Here is a 23,136-nt window from a genome sequence, read left to right as displayed (position 1 = left end):
CATTGGAATGTGAAAATAATAAGAACAAGTCATTTTGTTAACTATTGTGTCTTCAGTGCCTAGAAGAGTGCCTGAGCAAATATTCAAAAACAGATTTCGACTGAGTAAATAAATGCATGACATTTATTATCTGGGGATGAGGGACCATAATCTTTTTGCTACTTAGGGTACCTAGATAATCGCAATCCAGGCCTGGCCACCAAAATACACTGTACTCCATTTCAAGCCTCAATTTAAGAAAAATCTGAAATGGTCTTCTTTTTTATTTACAAAATTAGCAGTTATGTAGGTGAAAAATAATTCCACTTTTCACGGACCTTACTCAATAGTATTTCCATCTTTGTTCTTTTACAAGCTAAGCATTAGGGCTTACAGAGACAGGAACCAGAAAGATGTGAAGTTGACAAAATGTGAAGTTGATATGTTCATTCCTGCCACAGGGATCAAACATAGTATGATTGTCTTTAAAGAAAAGAAATTTAAGTTACAAGGTGCTGAGGCAGTAAGGAATTGTGGGAAGAGGGAAGAAGGACAAAGAGGCAGGAGATTTTTAATCATAGGCTTTAATTTAAATCAGAAATTTCTGCTGAGAATTCCTTTGATAATTGCTTTTAATTTCTCTATCATTTGTCTTTTATGTTTTTAGCTATGTTCATTATGGGTAAGATTTTAAATTTATAATAATTGTGCATACTGAATTCTCTATTGCTTCAATTTTCATTTCATTACATTCCTTTAATATTATAATGAACAATGTATTCTAATGCATCCAGTTATTAAGGAACATTTGACTAGTCAAATACAACTTTAGAAACCTTAGCTTCTATTATTTTGGTGTTCTATTTTAATGCATTCTTATAGTTTTTTATTGTTTTTATTATACCAGTTTTCAGATCTAATTAACTCTGCCAGCACAATAGCTTGTTAAAATGCTTTGAGACAGTAAACAGTAGAAATATATGCTGTATATATATACACAAATGGTTTGATTATTTTAAGTAAAGTGATTAGATGTCAATTGCTTGCAATGGGTAAATTCATTCAAAACAGTTAAGTCTTCTGTGTGTATTTAAAAACTACAAAATCAAAATAAGAATGTTGGAAGCTCCATATGATGCTACTCCATTCCTAAAAATATTCAACAACAAGCAGTGTATTTTATATTGTACTCAGAAGGATTGTAACCCAATTTCTAGTAAAAAAAAAAAAAAAAAAATTCAGGCCTGGTGGTGTCTCACACCTGTAATCCCAGCGCTTTCGGAGGCCAAGATGGAAAAATTGCTTGAGGCCAGGAGTTCAAGACTAGCCTGGGCAACATAGTAAGACCCCATCTCTACAATTTTTTTTTTAACAGCAATGCGTAGTGGCATGCACCTGTCATCCCAGCTACTTGGGAGTTTAAGCAGGAGGACTGGTTGAGCCCAGAAGTTTGAGATTTCAGTGAGTTATGATCGTACCACTGCACTCCAAACTGGGCAACAGAGCAAGACTTCATCTAAAAGAAAATCAAAAAACAACAGAAAATCATGTTTTATTTCTAGACAATTTATTGATATTGGTTATCTACTGCATTAGGATGTAAGTTCAGCCTAAATTTAAAATGGCTTATACAAGATAGACATAATTATGTAGGCTGATACACTAGGTCTTCTGTCTAAAAATTACCAGGTATCCAGGCTCCTTATTGTTTTTTCTTTCTACCAACCCTAAAGTGTCACACCTTTCCTTTGAAAGCATTAGCTGGAAGTTGTACACATTACTCTCATTTATATTCCCATGGACAGACCTTGATCATATGGGTACACCTAGTTCTAAGGGAGGTTGCCAAGTAGTCTATATGCAGAGCAGCCATGGCCCAAATAAAGATTGTGAGAATAAGGAGCACTCTCTGCCATAAGAAATGAACGCAATAAAAGCTCACAAATGTATAAAATTACATTCCATTTAAAAGTCCATTTCACAGCTATATAATTAAGAATTTAGAGCCTCAATGTTAAGGAGTCATAACTGAATTCCAAAAGTGAATTCAGTTCTCAAATAGAGAACATTTGAATTTTTTTCAATATGACTTTGAATATTTTACAAAGTAATACAAGCTCAGTGGAGCCAAACTTTACTAGAACATGCTACACGCAAAATTTATCATTAAAAAACAGAGGTTTCATTTACTTACACTCTCTCCTGTGTTGGGCATTGATGATCACCCAGTATTCTTTCTTCCTTTTTGCTCTTCCCTTTCCTAAACAACTCCAACTTAATTCATCTATGCACATGAGAAGCCCCCCCGCCACACACACACACACACACACACACACACACACACATACTGGGCAAACACAAAGCCATCTCACATGACAAAGAAACCAGCCTTTGTATAAACTGCTGTTGCAGGCAGCAGAGTAGAGAGGCTGAAAGAACTGGAATGCTCGATGACAAGGTTAAGCTGCTGAATCAACTCACCTTGATGCCATCTCTGGAAGATAATAAATTTTCAATCACTTGCTTCACAAACATTCTAACTGATATGTACATATTCTAGATAACTTTTTTCATTACTTTCAGGAACACTAAGCAATATGACTTCTAGAGTTCAGATAAGCTATATTTACAACTCTGAAATGCAAAATTTTCTAAAAAAAAAAGTCAAAATTTCATGAAACAATCCCATATACATTTTGAATGAGTTTGGATAAGACTAACATGATACAACTTAAGTTTAAGATTGAGCAAATCAAAATATTTTAATTTTTAAAATATAGGTTTCATTAAGAATTCACTAAAACCCACGTAATTCCTCATCTAATAATGTAAGAGTGTGACTCTCTGAAGTTCAACTGAGTACAAAATCAATGGCAGATGCTTGTTTTTCCAGCCCTAGGGAACTGTTCTGCTAATATGTGTCTACTAACATATTTTTAAGACTTTTTTTTTCCTTTTTGCAGCAGCAGCAGCAGCACCAGTAGCAGCAGGCTTATCTTTTCCATAAGAAGAATCCTGGAAGCTTATCTATTTTCACCAGGGCAGAAGTACTGCATTTTTCAAATGGAACTTCAAATGTTCTCACTTTGCAACAGAAATTATTCTTAAAAGGTCTTGAAATAGATAGATTCTATTGTAAACAAGCAGTTATTTCCCATACTTAAAGAAGAAACCATTGTATACCATTTGACTGATTTTTTCAACTTTCTTCCTTTCATTTCATTATTATTCTTGATTTGATTATAATTTATTATATTTTATATCACAAGATATAAAAATTGTCAGTGTTAAGTTTTTAAAAACAGTAAAAGGGAAAGATGTTTAAAACCTCTGAATAAAAAATGAAGTAATAGTAATGTGATTCAATGTCAATTGCTTGAGTAAAACAGATGATCCAATCATTTATAAACAAAATATATTTTGAGTTAAAATAATTCTAACAGAACAAAATAAGGCCTCCTAAAGGAATGTATAGAGACATGTATTGGCTACTTATAATTTCATGGAGTACATACAGAGTATTTCTCAACGCATGGCAATTCATTAGAAATGGGTTCCCTACATATTAAATACTAAATGCAAAAAAAGCACTGATACATTCTATTTAATAGCACAAAGGCTAGCAAATCATACAAATTATTAAAACAAAATAAAAATTTGATATTACAGCTTTTCATTTCACAAAGCATAGAGAAATAGAAACTGTGGATGATAAATGAGAAAATTATGCATCTTGTTTGAACATATGGAAAGGTTAACTTTTTCTTTATTAAACTTGTAAATAAATAAAGACTATTAATACATTTCAAATAAATTAGTAGTGTTTTCCAAAATCATCACAATAAGATACCAATAATAAGCAGTTGGTTAAAAGCATAAAACCAGAATGCCAGGGTTCAAACCATGGCTCTACCATTTATTGACTGTATGCCTTTAGTCAAATTAATGAACTTCTCTAGACCTCAGCTTCCTCACCTGAAAGATGGAATGATGATAATAATAGTAGATAGTTCATGGGGCTGTAACAAGGATTAAAGAATACATATAGGTAAGTATGCAGGAAACTATACATGCTCAAAAAATTATTAGTAACTTTATATGCATAAATTTTTAATTCACTTGCTATATATAACAATGGTCAATTAAAAGCATACTTCTATGTTTTTTGTTTCAACTTTTAACAGTCATACAAATATATAGTGATAATTCTTTTAGAATGACTGTTAAAAATAAAATTTAAAACTTCAGTCTGTTTTCTTACCTGTCTAAGTGCTTATTTCTCCAGCTATATGTTTTTAAAATAATGATTACACTAGTGATATTCACGAAGTATAAATGCAGTTCAACTAGGTGAAAATCTTTTTGAATACATTTATTACATTTAATATATGTAAGCCACTTACTTGGCCCTTCATAAAAAAAAAATGCTTACTATTTTCAACCAGTATATGGGTCAGATTGTTTTTAGACAACTATTTCTCTTTGACTTAAATAAGCAGAGAATTCATTTGCATTTGCGACTTAATTACATTTATTCTGCTCCCAAAATTATAAGTGTTAACTTGCCACAGTATGTCCACATGAGATATTTTACAACCCATTTGGAAGTCAAATATTTTTTCACAATCAACAAACATTTACTGCATGCCCGTCAGATTTAGGACATCTCTTGGGCTCCAATCAAATTATCCAAAGAACTCAGAACCGAAAGAACATCAGAACATGTTGGACGACTCTCTTCTTTCATAGGTGAAGAGATTGATGTATACAAAATGACTTAAATGCAGAGAACAGCCAAGATTACTGAATCTAGTCAGGGAGATAATTCAGATTTCAGGCAGATGCTTGGTGTTTTCAGGGTCCCTGTCTTTAAGTTATGGCTAAGTTACTAGAAAACTGGCTTCTCTGTAGAACAGTTAATAGATTTGATTTTAAAGGCATTGTTATGGCCTTTTATAAAGTTGTATTGAAACCTGCAGAAGGTCATGTCTTCAATTCCACTAAAGATACAGCACTATTAATAGACAAAAAAAGAAAATTGGTGATATCCATAGCCCTTTCTAAAGTTTGTGATGGAATCATTATGTTATCCTGATTAAAAAAAAAATTGCTCTCCTTTGGTCAATCTGCCCCAGCTATTATCCGAGAACATCTAATCAAAAAGTGCTGGGCGACATGTTCTAACAAGAAAAGATGCAGTTGTGAGTTATTAGCTGTTGGTTGACCCTTTATTTACTGTAAGAAAAAAAAAACAAACTGCAGTAAGATATTATTCTACCTAATGAATATATCTGTGTAGATGTCAAACCCTAGAATTCTATAGGAAATTTTACTTATTTTTTCCATTCCTTTTTTAATTAAAATTTCTGATTAATTTCCTTAATCTCCAATTCTCTTTGTTGATATAAATGCAACCACAGAATAAGCAGGAATTTAGGAGCACTTAAAATGAAGAGAATTTCCATGCCTCCTTGACTCCAATTTGACAAAATGTTTTTTTTTTTTTTGCTATTTCTTAAGATCTACTTATATCAATCCAATTATTAAAAATAACATGGATGCTTAAATACAAATTTGGCAAAATATTTATATTCAAATAATCTTAATATGAACACAATTATTTTGTTTCTCTCTCTTCTTTTGCCACACTAGAAAGATAGTATACCATTCCCATCTCTCACAGAACATTTTAAAGATTAAGCTCTCTGGTGCAAAAAAAGAGATAAACAATATCTTTGGTGGTAATAATTCAGATTCCAGTTTTAATGAGTATCAATGTCAAATATGAAAAAATAATAGAAGGAAGGTGGAGTTTAAGACAGGATGTGGAGTTCATTCCTCTGAACACGAAATAAGGGGGTCTAAGGAGGACCCAGAGCAGTAGGAAACTTGCTGCTTATTCCTGACAGAATTCCTGAAGGAAAGACCCTGAAATTGAAGAGAAGAATGGCTGTGTGGTCCAACTGAGAAGGCTGGACTAAAGGCACAAATCAGCCAAACAGAGTTGATTGCTGGGTTGACCATTGTTCTTTGGCCTAAGAATAACATAGAAGCAGCAATAAGCTGATAGACCTGAAGAAGCCATTCTCACTGGTATTCAGTATTGATAGATGATTAATGGCTTGAAATTCTCCTACCTTCAAACCATGGCACAATCCTCATTGAGGCTTGGGAAGAAGTTTTGTTTCATCATTCACTGGCTGTTCAGGCTGTGCTGCAGGACAGAATATTACGAGTGTAGCCAATGTTAAAAGGCAGGTAAATGCCACCCAGGGGGTGAAAAAAAACTGTGTATGATTCAAGGTCACTGAGAACAGACAACACACACATACACACACCAGATTCAAGAAGTGCAGCATCTACTCACAGTAAGAGAGAGGAAAGAGTGCACTAAATCCATCCCTTTGTAATGCATCTGTCTCTCACGGCTAGTGGACTCACGCCACAGCCCTCACGGGCAGTGTGGCTTTATATACCCCACTTGGTGCTGCAGTGGAAGGACCTCGACCTCTCCTCTGTGGTATCTGAAAAAAAATTGTGGGGAGAGGACATGTCTGAGGACTATTGAAACACCCACTTAAGCAGAACAAAGAACTACACATTGAGTCTGAAACAGCAAAACATATTCCCACATAAGGCCATGAGCCCAGTACTTCCTGCGTGGGCCCCCTTACCTACTGGTAAGGAAGGGTTCCATGCCCATTCTTATGTGGCCCAGTGGGAGTGAAAAGACAGCACACAGGAGAATGTCTTTCCCAATAAGCTTCAAAAAGCATAGCTGGATTATGACATCATTAATTTAGCTCTTCTTCTGAATAAATTTGATGTCTCCTGCTGAAGGTGAAACCTAAACACACATTCGGAGATAGCTGAAACCAATAAAGAAATAGTTTCCCTCTCTAGTGTTTTTTTTCTGGTATTTGTTTTTACTCCTTCTTTACAATCAGCTTCCCTGAGTAAAATTTAAAATCCATTCTATTTTCCTAAATATCTTTAACCAGTGTCTGTTCAAAGTGCATGACTAACCTTTATTTAAATGTGATGACCATCTACTTCTATTTTACTTCTTTCACAAACTTCTCGACATCTTCACTGCTTCTACTTCCACTACTTTTACAGTCACTTTTACTTCTCACTACTTCTCCTTGACATTCTGAAATCTGCTTCGGTTGATGTCGATGGAAACTAATATGTCAAAAAAGATGTATTTGTACAAAAAGGCCACTGATTATATATACTCACATATCATAAGAATGTTTTGCTTATTACCAGTGACTCTTTATAACTATCTCTTTTTCTCATTCTTCCTTCGTCATCCTGTTTCTGCTAACCTGTTGATTTTCAAAATGTGTGTGGACACACACACAGCTACACACCTACACACACAAACACACAGATGTGTACCTAGACACACACATACACATACATCGAACCAGTTCGTCCATTTTGACTTAGTGATTTACTTGGACTATTTTTATAGAAAAAATATTCAAGACTAATCGTGAATCATAAGTGTCTCTAAACTTATAACATAGATTCACGAGCTCACACAATTTTATAGCTAGTCTAAGCTAATTACTTGATAGACCGAATTCAGAAAATAAATGGTTAAAATGCTGGTAGTTTAAAAATAGTTTTTGTTACTTTATTCTAGGCTATAATGATTATTTAGAGAGCCTACCTATGCTGGTAGCAGTTACTAGTTATCAATAATTAAGCCCTTTTGGGCTATAAGGGATTAACCACTTCTTAACTTCCTCTTAATCATCTGTCTTGAACCCTTTTGCTCTACATTTCCTTTCAGAAAAAATAAAAGTTCTCTTTCTATCACAGAGCAATATTAATCACATAAGAATAGAAAATCTTCTCATTAAAGCTCTGAAGCTCATTAGAGAAGTTTAAGTTATTCTAACAGTTCTCTGATATTGTTGTATCCATGTAATGAAGAGCACTGACTTCCTTGCCAGTCAATTGTCTTGTAGGAGCTGACCTAAAAACTGAAGTACGTGTGCTATGCTGTGCGGAGGATAGAGTTTTAGCTGATTTTATTAAAGCAATTAATTAAAAATTTATCTGCCAAAATACTATTCTTCTCTTAGTGCTATTACATTAGCACATACTTGTAAGCATGTTACAGATATGCTTCGTTTTAATACAACTGATACGTTTCTGAAAAGTCAGGGGATGGAACTCATCTTAAGTACAGAGATTTCAGACTAAAGGAAATCCATGTAAAATACTTTGTTAACTGAAGCATCCTGAGGTAAACAGCTATCCCTTAATGCATGTTTTCTTGTAAAATCACTGTGGTAGCACAAAAATAATAATATTCTATAAAGCTGAAACAATATCAGCAAGACAAAATCTAGAATGTCAGAAACGAAAGGAAGAAAGCAAAAAGGCAGAAGAAAGAGGACACACAGACTTGGCAATGTAAGGATGGGGACAGGGGAAAGAGAGAAACTCAGCTCCCAAAAGCAAGCCCACCTAAAACTGATTAGCAAGGAATTTTGGAAATTATCTGAAGCAATGGTGAGCAATGGGGGAAGCCATTTAAGAAAAGGAAAAAGACTCCTATATTATCTACAAAGTAGAATGTTTACAAATGAAAGATTTCCTCTCTTATGTAGTCCCTGAAGTAGAAAAGGTATTCATGAAGCTGAGTATCAATTTTAAAGTTGTAGGTCTCTCAAACTAAATAGAAAATCGTATGACAAATGTTATTCATTTTTTACACTCCATGGGAACTGCTGGATTAAACAAGCTAAATAAGTATAATTTTCCACAAGCTTTTACTTTTCAGAGTTTAAGTATGTTAGCATATATGGTGAATCTTCAACAAAAAGATAAAGCATTTCACAAATGCAAACCACATAAATGTTTGCTAAAATTATTTCCAGATATTAAAGATCAGAGCACCAAAAATTACAAATAAAAATTGCACTTAAATATAAATTAAAATGATATGAAGCATAATGACATTAGGATAGTGGAAATAATTTCAGTACAACAGCCTGATTAAATTTAATTTAAAATTTCAAGATTTTGAGTACTTGTGGGACTGGACATAAATGGCTAGTGTAGAATAAAATGTCTTTCTTGACAATGCTATGGAGAGGAGTCAAAAGGTACTACGTGCCAACTAGAAAAAGCAATAGTCTTGATTACTTCACGGGTTTCAAAGCATTAAGAAACATGCAAACAAATTAAATCTATAAGGCTGTTTGATATCTTCAGATTAAAATTTATGGAAAGGTTATAGTCACAAGTTTCAATAAGCTAGAGCAGTAAAAATAATAGATAGAAAAGGCTTAAATCCCAAGATGTGCCAAACTTTTGTGGTTTGCTTAGCATATCCCAAATATCAGGCACTTTATAAAATTTTCTGCATTATTTATATGTATTATTGCTTCATAAAACACAGTTCAGCATCATGATATATAAGCTACATTATGAAAGCCTTAAACTTTTCAATTACCTAGAACAGATGCTATTTTAATGAACATGTGCCAATGTGATTTGTGATGTTAAGCCAGACTTATGGTTAAAAACCTAGGTTTTTGACTTACACAAACAATGGATAGTGAATTAAAATAAGGAAATTTGATAAGGAGCTAAGGGGTTCAGTTTTGACTGTGTTGGTCTGGAGGTGCCTGTGTGATATTAAGATGGGGATTTTCAGTAAGCAGTTGAATGTTCACATCTGAAATTCAAAAATAAGTTGGTCTAAAGGTAAATATTTAGAATTCATTAAGAATTTATGGTAACTGAAACGAAGGAAGTAATAAAGATCAGTCAGATGGCCTGTTCAGATGGGCAATATAGAGTGACATGAGAAGGCACTAAGACGAAAAAAAAAAAGAAAAAAAGAAAAAACCTGAAGAAGAAAAACTTATTATTTAATTCTTAGTCAGGGAAAGATAACAATTCTGGGTCACACCTATAATCCCAGCACTATGAGAGGCCAAGGCGGGTGGATCACAAGGTCAGGAGATCGACATCAGCCTGGACAACATGGTGAAACCCCATCTCTACTAAAAATAAAAAATTAGGCAGACACAGTGGTGCATGCTGGTAGTCCCCAATACTTGCGAGGCTGAGGCAGGAGAATTGCTTAAGCCTGGGAGGCAGAGGTTGCAGTGAGCTGAGATCATGCCACTGCACTCCAGCCTGGTCAACGAAGCAAGAATCTATCTTGAAGAAAAAAAAAAAGGAGGTGGAGCCAAGATGGCCAAATAGGAACAGCTCCAGTCTACAGCTCCCAGCATGAGCGATGCAGAAGACGGGTGATTTCTGCATTTCCAACTAAGGTACTGGGTTCATCTCACTGGGGAGAGCTGGCCAGTGGGTGCAGGACAGTGGGTGCAGCATACCATGCGTGAGCCGAAGCAGAGCGAGGCGTTGCCTCAACCAGGAAGTGAAAGAGGTCAGGGAATTCCCTTTCCTAGTCAAAGAAAGGGGTGACAGACGGCACTTGGAAAATCAGGTCACTCCCACCCTAATACTGCGCTTTTCCAATGGGCTTAACAAACGGCACACCAGTAGATTATATCCCGCACCTGGCTTGGAGGGTCCTACGCCCAACAGAGCCTCGCTCATCGCTAGCACAGCAGTCTGAGATCAAACTGCAAGGCGGCAGCAAGGCTGGGGGAGGGGCGCCTGCCACTGCTCAGGCTTGAGTAGGTAAACAAAGCGGCTGGGATGCTCCAACTGGGTGGAGCCCACCACAGCTCAAGGAGGCCTGCCTGCCTCTATAGGCTCCACCTCTGGGGGCAGGGCACAAACAAACAGAAGACAGAAATAACCTCCGCAAACTTAAATGTCCCTGTCTGACAGCTTTGAAGAGAGTAGTGGTTCTCTCAGCACACAGCTTGAGATCTGAGAACGGGCAGATGCCTCCTCAAGTAGCCTAACTGGGAGGCATCCCCCAGTAGGGGTGGACTGACACCTCACACAGCCGGGTACTCCTCTGAGACAAAACTTCCAGAGGAACGATCAGGCAGCAGCATTTGCGGTTCACCAATATCCGCTGTTCAGCAGCCACCGCTGCTGATACCCAGGCAAACAGGGTCTGGAGTGGACCTCCAGTAAACTCAGACAGACCTGCAGCTGAGGATCCTGACTGTTAGAAGGAAAACTAACAAACAGAAAGGACATCCACACCAAAACCCCATCTGTACATCAACATCATCAAAGACCAAAGGTAGATAAAACCACAAAGATGGGGAAAAAACAGAACAGAAAAACTGAAAATTCTAAAAATCAGAGTGCCTCTCCTGCTCCAAAGGAATGCAGCTCCTCACCAGCAATAGAACAAATCTGGACATAGAATGACTTTGATGAGTTGAGAGAAGAAGGCTTCAGATGATTGAACTTCTCCGAGCTTAAGGAGGAAGTTCGAACCCATGGCAAAGAAGTTAAAAGCCTTGAAAAAAGATTAGATGAATGGCTAATTAGAATAACCAATGCAGAGAAGTCTTTAAAGGACCTGATGGAGCTGAAAACCATGGCATGAGAACTACATGACGAATGCACAAGCTTCAATAGCTGATTCGATCAACTGGAAGAAAGGATATCAGTGATTGAAGATCAAATGAATGAAATGAAGTGAGAAGAGAAGTTTAGAGAAAAAAGAATAAAAAGAAACAAACAATGCCTCTAAGAAATATGGGACTATGTGAAAAGACCAAATCTACATCTGATTGGTGTACTTGAAAGTGACTGAGAGAATGGAACCAAATTGGAAAACACTCTGCAGGATATTATCCAGGAGAACTTCCCCAATCTAGCAAGGCAGGCCAACATTCAAATTCAGGAAATAAAGAGAATGCCACAAAGATGCTCCTCGAGAAGAGCAACTCCAAGACACATAATTATCAGATTCACCAAACTTGAAATGAAGGAAAAAATGTTAAGGGCAGCCAGAGAGAAAGGTCAGGTTACCCACAAAGGGAAGCCCATCAGACTAACAGCTGATCTCTCGGCAGAAACTCTACAAGCCAGAAGAGAGTGGGGGTCAATATTCAACATTCTTAAAGAAAAGGATTTTCAACCCAGAATTTCATATCCAGCCAAACTAAGCTTCATAAGTGAAGGAGAAATAAAATACTTTACAGACAAGCAAATGCTGAGAGATTTTGTCACCACCAGGCCTGCCCTAAAAAGAGCTCCTGAAGGAAGCACTAAACATGGAAAGGAACAACCAGTACCAGCCGCTGCAAAAACATGCCAAATTGTAAAGACCATCAAGGCTAGGAAGAAACTGCATCAACTAACGAGCAAAATAACCAGCTAACATCATAATGACAGGATCAAATTCACATAACAATACTAACCTTAAATGTAAATGGGCTAAGTGCTCCAATTAAAAGGCACAGACTGGTAAATTGGATAAAGAGTCAAGACCCATCAGTGTGCTGTATTCAGGAAACCCGTCTCACGTACAGAGACACACATAGGCTCAAAATAAAGGGATGGAGGAAGATCTACCAAGCAAATGGAAAACAAAAAAAGGCAGGAGTTGCAATCTTAGTCTCAGATAAAACAGACTTTAAACCAACAAAGATCAAAACAGACAAAGAAGGCCATTACATAACGGTAAAGGGATCAATTCAACAAGAAGAACTAACTATCCTAAATATATATGCACCCAATACAGGAGCACCCAGATTCATAAAGCAAGTCCTTAGAGACCTACAAAGAGACTTAGACTCCCACATAATAATAATGGGAGATTTTAACACCCCACTGTCAACATTAGACAGATCACCGAGACAGAAAGTTAACAAGGATATCCAGGAATTGAACTCAGCTCTGCACCAAGCATACCTAATAGACATCCACAGAACTCTCCACCCCAAATCAACAGAATATACATTCTTTTCAGCACCACACCACACCTATTCCAAAATTGACCACATAGTTGGAAATAAAGCACTCCTCAGCAAATGTAAAAGAATAGAAATTATATCAAACTGTCTCTCAGACCACAGTGCAATCAAACTAGAATTCAGGATTAAGAAACTCACTCAAAACTGCTCAACTACATGGAAACTGAACAACCTGCTCCTGAATAACTATTGGGTACCTAACAAAATGAAGGCAGAAATAAAGATGTTCTTTGAAACCAATGAGAACAAAGACACAACATATCAGAATCTCTGGGACACATTCAAAGCAGTGTGTAGAGGGAAATTTATAGCACTAAATGCCCACAAGAGAAAGCAGGAAAGATCTAAAATTGACACCCTAACATCACAATTAAAAGAACTAGAGAAGCAAGAGCAAACACATTCAAAAGCTAGCAGAAGGCAAGAAATAACTAAGATCAGAGCAGAACTAAAGGGAATAAAGACACAAAAAACCCTTCAAAAAATCAATGAATCCAGGAGCTGGTTTTTTGAAAAGATCAACAAAATTGATAGACCGCTAGCAAGACTAATAAAGAAGAAAAGAGAGAAGAATCAAATAGACGCAATAAAAAATGACAAAGGGGATATCACCACCAATCCCACAGAAATACAAACTACAATCAGAGAATACTATAAACACCTCTACGCAAATAAACTGGAAAATCTAGAAGAAATGGATAAATTCCTCGACACATACACTCTCCCAAGACTAAACCAGGAAGAAGTTGAATCTCTGAATAGACAAATAACAGGCTCTGAAATTGAGGCAATAATCACTAGCTTACCAACCAAAAAAAGTCCAGGACCAGATGGATTCACAGCCGAATTCTACCAGGTATGTTTATTGCGGCACTATTCACAATAGCAAAGACTTGGAACCAACCCAAATGTCCAACAATGATAGACTGGATTAAGAAAATGTGGCACATATACACCATGGAATACTATGCAGCCATAAAAAATGATGAGTACATGTCCTTTGTAGGGACATGGACGAAGCTGAAAACCATCATTCTCAGCAAACTATCAAAAGGACAAAAAACCAAACACCGCATGTTCTCACTCATAGGTGGGAATTGAACAATGAGAACACATGGACACAGGAAGGGGAACATCACACACCGGGGACTGTTGTGGAGTTGGGGGAGGGGGTAGGGATAGCAATAGGAGATATACCTAATGCTAAATGATGAGTTAATGGGTGCAGCACACCAACATGGCACATGTATACATATGTAACAAACCTGCACGTTGTGCAGATGCACCCTAAAACTTAAAGTATAATAATAATTAAAAAATTAAAAAAGAGAGAAAAAGAAAAGAATTATTTATAGAATAATGACTTAGAGCAGCCAGGCATGGTGCGGTGCACCTTTAGTCCCAGCTACTCAGGAAGCTGAGGCGGGAGGATTGTTTGAGCCCAGGAGTTTGAGTCCAGCTTAGGCAACATAGCAAGACCCTATGTTTAAAAAAATGACTTAAAGCTTCTCTTATATGAAAGTGCAGCATATTATTGGCTTTCATTTCGAGTTCATTTCCTCAGTACTTGCAAATAACATACACACAGACGACATACACAGACACACACAAATGCAGACTTTATAATTGTGATTATGGTATAATATCATAATAGCAGTAACTTCTATAGAATACATAATATGTGCCCAGCACTGTGCTGTTTTATACACAGTAAATGATTTAATCTTCATAATAGCCTGTTCCAGTTATCTTTTACCATGTAATAAACTACTCCAAAACTTAGTGTCTTAAAACAACAACCATTATTTTATGGTTAATGAAAGTGGGTCAAGAAATTGACTTGGGTTATAATGGGTGATACTAATTCTACACATGAAGTCAGCTGAGATCACTAGATGCTATTCACCTGGTGGATGGGCTGTTATAAAGGATACAAGGAGGCTTAACACACGTGTCTCATGCCTTGCCTGGAATGGCCAAAAAGTTTAGCTCAGCTGGTAATGTTAACCAGAGAATCCACACATGGATCTCCAGCATGAGATCCCATGTCTAGTGAGTCTCAGAGTAGTCAAACTTCTTATATGACGGCTAAAGGTTCAGAGTAGTCAAATTTCTTATGTGGTGGCTAAAGGCTCCAACAGAAAGACTTTTAAGAGCAGCATTCAAAAAGAGATCAGCAAAAGCTTCAGAGCTTCATATGATCTAGCCTCAAAGGTCTCACAATATCACTTCCATTATTGTTTATTGCTTAAGAGTGTCACAAATGCCAGCCCAGACTCAAAGGGATGAATATTAGACTCCATCTTTCAAAAGGAAGATTAGCAAAGTATTTATAGCAATCTATATTCTACCACAGAGCTCTATTAGGTATATATGAATATTATCCCTTTTTATAGATAAGAAAACTGAGTCCACTGTGGTTAACAAATTGTCAAGATCTGTAAGTCAATAGCTATACCAGTATTTAAAGATGGCAATTCTAACTCCAGTGCCTTAGCTCTAAACTGCTGTTTTAGAAATGCTTGCTTGTGCAGCCTATTCAAGGAGCTATTTCATTTGTTAATCACCAGACTCAATGTAATTAGTAAAACTATAAAATCTTTGATAACTTGAAAGATATAAAGTAATTTTTTAAAAATATTAATGTATACAGAGCACTCATAGACTTTGCAGAAAATACAAGACTTACTAACACATAGCCCTCAAGAAGTTTATGATTCAGTGGATGGCATGAGAGGTATAAACAGTACAAAATAATTAAAACATAGTGTGATGCAAGTGCTGTAAAATAACTATACAAGGTCAGAGATGGAAAATATCCAAATTTGCTCTAATCTTTATAGAATGTGCTCTCTGCCATGACTATCCTCACAATTCACCACTCAGCCACGCAAACCCTGCAAGGTTCAACCTCAAATGCCGTATCCTACTGGAGGCATTCCTGAATTGCCAAACTGTGTACAAGCGCTCTATCCTTTAAACCTCTATTGCACACCATTTACATTTATCTCAGGGTACTCTTTTACCACCTTATACACACTTGCCGTTGTCTAATATCTCCTCTGTTCTCCAGCTCATTTGGCTTACCTTTGACTCTTGTTTAGCCTGTATCCTAAAGAAAAAGAATCGATAATTACTTACAAATTAAAATGACAAATGAATCTATTAAAGAGTTATTGGACATCCACTCAATACTTATTTACTATCTACTATATGCAAGCACTAAAAAATAGCAACATTAATAAAATGGCCAAGTGTTGACAGAGTTGACAATATAGTTATCTATTAGATCTAAATCTAAACATTAAATTTCAAGGATTCACAGACAGCAGTAGAGTTATTGGTAGTCATGATAATGTCTTAAATCAAATTTAAAGTATAAAAAAAGTACCTAACACATTTTTTTTTTTTTTGAGATGGAGTCTCACTCTGTCACCCAGGCTGGAGTGCAGTGGCGCGATCTCGGCTCACTGCAACTTCTGCCTCCTGGGTTGAAGCGATTCTCCTGCCTCAGCCTACCAAGTAGCTGGGACTACAGGTAAGCACCACCACACCCAGCTAATTTTTGTATTTCTAGTAGAGATGGGGTTTCACCATGTTGGCCAGGATGGTCTCGATCTCTTGACCTTGTGATCCTCCCACCTCAGTCACTCAAAGTGCTGGGATTACAGAAGTGAGCCACTGCTCCCGGCCCCTAACACAGATTTTTAAACTTCATTCTTTACAACTTACAAGGACCTGAACATTCAACTAATCTTACAAGCAGGGCCTATTTTTTGTCCAAATAGGGGTAAAGCTCTTCCCTCATCATACAGCCATGTTGTTTGCAATTTTTTAAAAGGTAGAACTAGTGAGTAGAAAACTAAGTAGTAGCTCAAGGGCTGAAAATTAATGATAACATTCGATTGCTAATAGCTTCAGAATATCAACAGTAGATCAATATCCTTATTAACACATGTAACTTAAATCCTATTTTACTTATTGTTTGAATTTATCACCACTACATTTTTCATTAAAGTGCCATGAATGAAAAAAACATATTTTCATTAAAACGTTTAGCACAGATTTATAAAAATTAAATTTCACTATTTCCAATTCATGATGATTTTGTCAATGATGCTGTCCTTTATTTAAATCAACAACAGTAATTTTCTAATTTGAAATAAAAACCAAAATATTCAGGGAATGATGTACATCTTTTGCACATAATACGTTTTTATAATGGTCATGATCAGCTCTATTTTTTCCTCTGTAAGTCAGCCAGAACTCAAAGTGACCTACAATGGAGAGAAAATTCACAAATTAAATTCATCTTTTAAACAAAAATCTTTTTGTGTTCATTTCCATTGTCAGTGGACCCTCTCACAGCCACCTCAGGAATTCTGCTAGTTCATTTTCAAAAAACTCAACAACGAATTCAGCCGGAACAAAATATAAAATGATTATAAAGTTTAAAGGGTTAATTTTTTCACAGATAATTGCATTTTAGCAAGGTACAGCCTTAAGCCAAGATAAATAATTTCTAGTAGAGAAACTTAGACATGAGCTAGTAAGTGAGCATAGTAACAGGTGAAAAGGGCCTTTCTGGATCTACCGGAGACTTGTGACATACAAAACCCAACATTACATCAAAACATAAGTTTGGTCCTAATAGAAAATTAGAAAATAATCACTATCCTACAAGAATGAACATTACTCTCTTCATTTTAAATATAGTATATCTAATATTAAATTGTAGTTGAAGAATTATTCATTAACAATAAAGGCAGCTTTGTTTAATTTCCCTAGTAAATTCCCTGTCAAAGTTATCTGTACAGGTTATTTCAAAAGAGGACACTTTATAAGCTATTTAGTAAGCAAAGCTTTTTGAATCTAATTGAGGAAAAGGGGAGATTAAAATGTATTTTGATCTACTAAGAATGTATTTTTCCTTGCAGAATTGGAGGTAGAATCTGACTCTTTTCCTTCTAAGTGAAACTGACTGGAAACAGATTCACAAGGCGTAGATACATCACAAGAGAGCTTTAATATTGGTCCTATTTTCCCGAGACAAAATAAGTTGAAGAAAATAGAATGCAGAGACTCTTATCCAATAAAAGATTATTATTTTTCACAGTATAGGCACGTGTAAAACACAGTCTACAGAAAAATAAGCGTGGTATTATTCCTCCAATTTAAGGGTCCATTCAGAAACCGTATCAATCTTTATCCTTTTCACAAAGAAAAGACTGCACATCATCAGGAAACTTCAATAGGATCAACAAACAGCACAAACCATAAAGTGGAGAGTATTAGTTGTCTACCAAAAGATACTCTCCTTTTATTCTTGCATGCAAGACTAAATGGAATATTCCAGCCTCCTTTTCGTAGTGGACTTCTTTTCTCCATGGAATTTAATGTGATAGGTGTCCCTTATGGACCTAAGTCTTAGGACCATGTGTATGCTTCCATGTTATCTTTCCTCTTACCACCAGCTGGAAAGGCAGCTGACCCTGCCTCTGCCATGCAGAAGATGACAGTCCTAGAGGATAATACTGCAATCAATGGAAAGAACCTTAATTCCTAAATAACTTCATGGAGCAGAATTGAACCATTCAATTTGGATTGTTATGTAAAGGACAAAACCAGTTCTATCTTCTTTAACTTACTGAATCATTGTTCCCTTTGTTACACCCTAATTCAGACTAATATTTCCTCTTAACTGAAATTGTCAAAGAAATACCATCATCAGTACTTTCTTTCATTATCCTTGATCAATATAGGCCTGGCTCCAACTGGGAGTGGCTAAACATTCATATCTCCAAGTGTAAACAATCTTTGAAAATGTACAGCTAACAGGTATTCCTACCAATGTTGCCCAAACATGGTAGGACAGCAGTTGTACATAATTAGGTTTCATAATTCCACTTTATATAAAAATTTGGAAATCTCTTATTGCTTAGGGGCAGTCTGGTGACCAACTTTTTAAAAAATACTTATTAGAAAGTAACATTTAGCATTTTAAAAAATCATCTAGATCTTTTTCAACAGGAAAATATTACATAACCAGTCTAGATTTTTTATTTTATTTTAGGGTTCGCATGACATATAGGTGAATTGCTTCCAAACTAATTGATATTTCAGGAAATGTCTAGCTTTTCTTTAATAGAGTAAAATGTCTTTTATTACCCAATTCAAGTTATCTTGAGATAATATTCTGAGAAGTAAAGCAATTTGAATTTATATCCAGTTATAAATGATTGGTTTCAGAAGTTTATCTGAAAACAGTTTTTAGTAGAGGATAGAGTGAGAGAAAAAGTAAAAATGAGACAGGTATTTCTTCAGATGAAATGGTGTAATTTATCTACTATTCAATTTTGTTAGGATTGGTTAGCTCCACTGCAAATGAAATAGTAGTAAAAAGAAAAGAAATCAGCAGATAGTTGAAATAGCCAAAGAAGGGAGCAATACAGCATTGTTAACAGGAGATTTGTGATTAAATCTACAGGCTAGAATTAGCTAAACATTGAGTATACATGGACACAAAGAAGGAAACAACAGACACCCATGCCTACTTGAGGGTGAGGTGAGAGGAGGAAGAAGGTCGGAAAACCACCTATCAGGTCTTACGCTTATTACTGGGGTGATGAAATAATCTGTACACCAAACCCCCATGATACACAATTTATCTGTATAACAACTCCATATATGTACCCCTAAACCTAAAATAAAAGTTTTTTTAAAAAATCAGCTTTATATGGAGGCAGTTAGCCATATTTTATGTTTTTTCTAGGACTTATGCAAGGAGCTCAGTTTCTTCCTCTGAAATTTATCCCACTTGATCATTGATAGCTGAAATTATTTTGTTAAACTGACAATAGTCCAGGATATTTAACATCTCTAAGCCAGTTTTCCCATCTGTAAAATAACAAAAAATAACACCTACATTATAAATTCATTTTAGGGTTAAGAAAATTACATATGTGGACTGTCAACAAAATTCTTAGCATACATTGAGAATTTTTTTGTTTTTCTTTTCATTCTTTTAACATTACATAAAATGTAAAGATTTTCAGATACTTCCTTTGCCTAAGCCAAATACCAGAATCCAGCAAAATATTAATATATTACACAATTACTATGAATGCATCAGCTTTGTTTTGCCAAATTTTCATTATTATAATAAAGGCTTAACATTTGAAGTATGCTTACAAATTTATGCCACAATCTTTAAAAGGTTTTACAGATGCAGAAAGTGAAATGCAGATTCATTAAGAAACTTGTCCAAGGTCACACAGCTGGTAAATTGAAGAGCTGGAGTTTTTACATAGGAAATCTAACTCCAGAGCTCATGGAGGTCAATTTTATTTTCATAATAGTCTATCTGGACATAAAATTGCACAGTCCTAATTCTATATTTGCTATCTCACAGTTCTTAAAAAGATCCACTCAGCTGGGCGCGGTGGCTCACACCTGTAATCCCAGCACTTTGGGAGGCCAAGGCAGGCGGATCACGAGGTCAGAAGATTGAGACCATCCTGGCTAACACGGCGAAACCCTGTCTCTACTAAAAATACAAAAAGTTAGCTGGGCGTGGTGGCGGGCGCCTGCAGTCCCAGCTACTCAGGAGGCTGAGGCAGGAGAATAGCGTGAACCCGGGAGACGGAGCTGGCAGTGAGTGGAGATCGCACCACTGCACTCCAGCGTGGGCGACAGAGAGAGAATCCGTCTCGGAAAAAAAAAAAAAAAGACCCACTCTACAGCTGGGTGTGGTGGTGCCCATCCGTAGTCCTAGTATTTGGGAGTGAGACTGTAGTGCACTATGGTCATGCCTGTGAATAGCCACTGCACTCTACTAGGCAACAGAACAAGTACTCACCTATTAAGTAAATAAATAAAGGTCTGCTCTGAACCTACGTCTTTATAATCCCCTTATTACACACAGCCTTCTATTCACAATTATTTTCATTTCATCAAAATATTGGCATTATTGTGTTTATCAAATATTGCCACAATTCATCTAAGAGTCAACTTTCTTATGGTAAGTATAATAAAGGAGATGTTTTTGAAACTATTAAACTTCAGAACTGGAGGGAGTTAAAAACAAATCTGCAATTTCACTTTTTGCTTCTAAATTGGGCATTACCCTTAACCAATTAGAACGGATTAAACAGAAAGGATTTAAATCTCAGTTACTCTGCCAAGCCCATCATCTTACAAAATTAACTATTTAAATGATGCATTTTATGGACATCAGCTCCACAAAATCATAAGAGAACAAAATATTTTCTTATATTTTCTTAATGAACAGGGACATTTCATTAAGAAAAAATATTGCCTTAATGAACAGGGACATAATACATTAGGCAAAAGTAGACAGAGACTAGACTTTAATTATAAGCTGTGCCATATTTTGTTTTAGCATTTTTAGGATTATCATTCTATTATTTTCTGGATTTCATTATTCATTTTAAGAAGAAAGGTAACACTCTTATTTTGCCTTTATTTGCTCCTTTGAAGGTAATATATATTGTTTTATTATCTATTGGCTGTTTTTAAGGTTGCTTTTTTTCGTCTTTGGTTTTTGGAAGTTTTATTGTGATGTGACTACCTGTGGTTTTCTCTGCCTTTACCTTATTTGGGGTTCTTAGCATTTCATGTCTTCATATTTTTACTCAATTTCGGAAATTTATTCTGTACTATCCCTATTATTTCTGCCTCATCTTCTCGCTGATCTTTCTGCTTTGGATCAGATCTTTATCACCAACATAAATTCTTTCAATAGGCTTCTAACTATCCTCCTGGCCTCTAGTCCTTAAATATATCTCCTTTACAAGATCATACTATTTTCACAATAAGAACATTCGGTGCCCGTAAGATAAAAGTCCAGTGTCCTTAGTAGAGTGTATCTACAAGACCCTCCATGATATGACACCTAGAAATTATTTCAGCAGGCTGGGCCCAGTGGCTCACGCCTGTAATCCCAACACTTTGGGAGACCAAGGAGGGTAGATCACTTGAGGGCAAGAGTTCAAGACCAGCCTGGACAACATAGTGAAACCCCATCTCTACTAAAAATCCAAAAATCCAAAAATTAAAAATAAACTGGGCATGGTAGCATGTGCCTGTACTCCCAGCTACTCTGGGGGGCTAAGCAGGAGAATCATTTGAACCCAGGAGGCAGAGGTTGCAATGAGCTGAGATAGCACAACTGTACTCCAGCCTGAGTGACAGAGCAAGATTTGAGACTCCATCAAAAAAAAAAAAATAGCAAATTGTGGCCCTACTGTTTCTAGTTTGTTACTTTAACCCTAAAACAACCTGTTGCTGCTTATAGTTCTGACTCAAATTCATACTAGGTCTTAGCGATACATCTTATTTCTCCTGAGACAGCACTAAAATAAAAACACAAATGTACAAAAATAGAATTAATACATAACTAAGAAGAATGTAGGAAATAAGTTTTCAAAAAATGAGGAATAATAACGATCTCTAACAACTGGAAAATGCAGAACAAACTACTAAATGAAATTAACAGTAAAGATCTAGAAAATAAAGTAGAGAATTCTGCTACAGTGTAAAGCAGAAATGCAGAGTCAGAAAGCATGAGGGAACAGATAAAAGACCTACAGAAGTGGTATGGATGCCCCATATCTGAGTAATAGAAACCCAAAAACAACATGAATACAGAAAATGGAGAAGAAGAAATCAACAGAGAACTGATAGAATCAAATTCTTCCAAGTTGAAAGATATGAGAATTTAAAGTGAAAAATGCCAAGTGGAATGATTATAGTAAAGACCCCTACCCAGAGATAATCATAAAAGCTTCCAAGATTAAAAACAGGTTATCTAAAAATAAATAAGTTAGCCAGGTGTGGCTTACACCTGTAGTTCCAGCTACTTGGGAGGCTGAGATGCGAGGATCACTTGGGTCCAGAAGTTCAAGGCTGCAGTGGGCCATGATCACACCACTGCATTCCAACCAAGGGACAGAGTGAGACCCAGGTTCTATTAAAAAAAAAATAGAGAAAGGATTAGTTTAAACTTATTACCAACATTGAATGCTAAGAAAACAGACCAAAACCTTACAGTTTTCGAGAAAATATTTTTGACTTAAAAATGATATACCCAGTTCAATCACACGCATACAGATACACACGCATACACACACACACACACACACACACACACCCCAGAATAAAAGCATTTGCTAATATGGTATGTATTTACCACATACCTTTTAAAGAAAATAAAGAAATAAAGAAATTAAAGAAAATAAAGAAAATT

The 23,136-nt window shown here is 36.0% G+C and overlaps 1 long non-coding RNA gene across 3 annotated transcripts in view; it reads right to left on the bottom strand.

Moving 5' to 3' along the window:
- Positions 1-23,136, bottom strand: part of LOC129489267 (uncharacterized) — a 76,047-nt gene that overhangs the window by 23,361 nt on the left and 29,550 nt on the right. Inside the window, exons 3-8 of one of the 3 annotated variants that reach the window (XR_010113628.1) lie at positions 22,733-22,857; positions 15,957-15,981; positions 6,347-6,503; positions 6,117-6,193; positions 3,955-3,998; positions 1,375-2,473 (exon numbers count right to left, since the gene is read on the bottom strand). This is a non-coding gene — a long non-coding RNA (uncharacterized lncRNA). The remainder of the gene's footprint in view (positions 1-1,374; positions 2,474-3,954; positions 3,999-6,116; positions 6,194-6,346; positions 6,504-15,956; positions 15,982-22,732; positions 22,858-23,136) is intronic. The other 2 variants (XR_010113629.1, XR_008659941.2) reach the window with 2 other exon arrangements.

Source organism: Symphalangus syndactylus, chromosome 9, assembly GCF_028878055.3.
Source record: "Symphalangus syndactylus isolate Jambi chromosome 9, NHGRI_mSymSyn1-v2.1_pri, whole genome shotgun sequence".
NCBI lineage: Eukaryota > Metazoa > Chordata > Mammalia > Primates > Hylobatidae > Symphalangus > Symphalangus syndactylus.
This window is presented reverse-complemented; position numbering and strand designations above follow the sequence as displayed.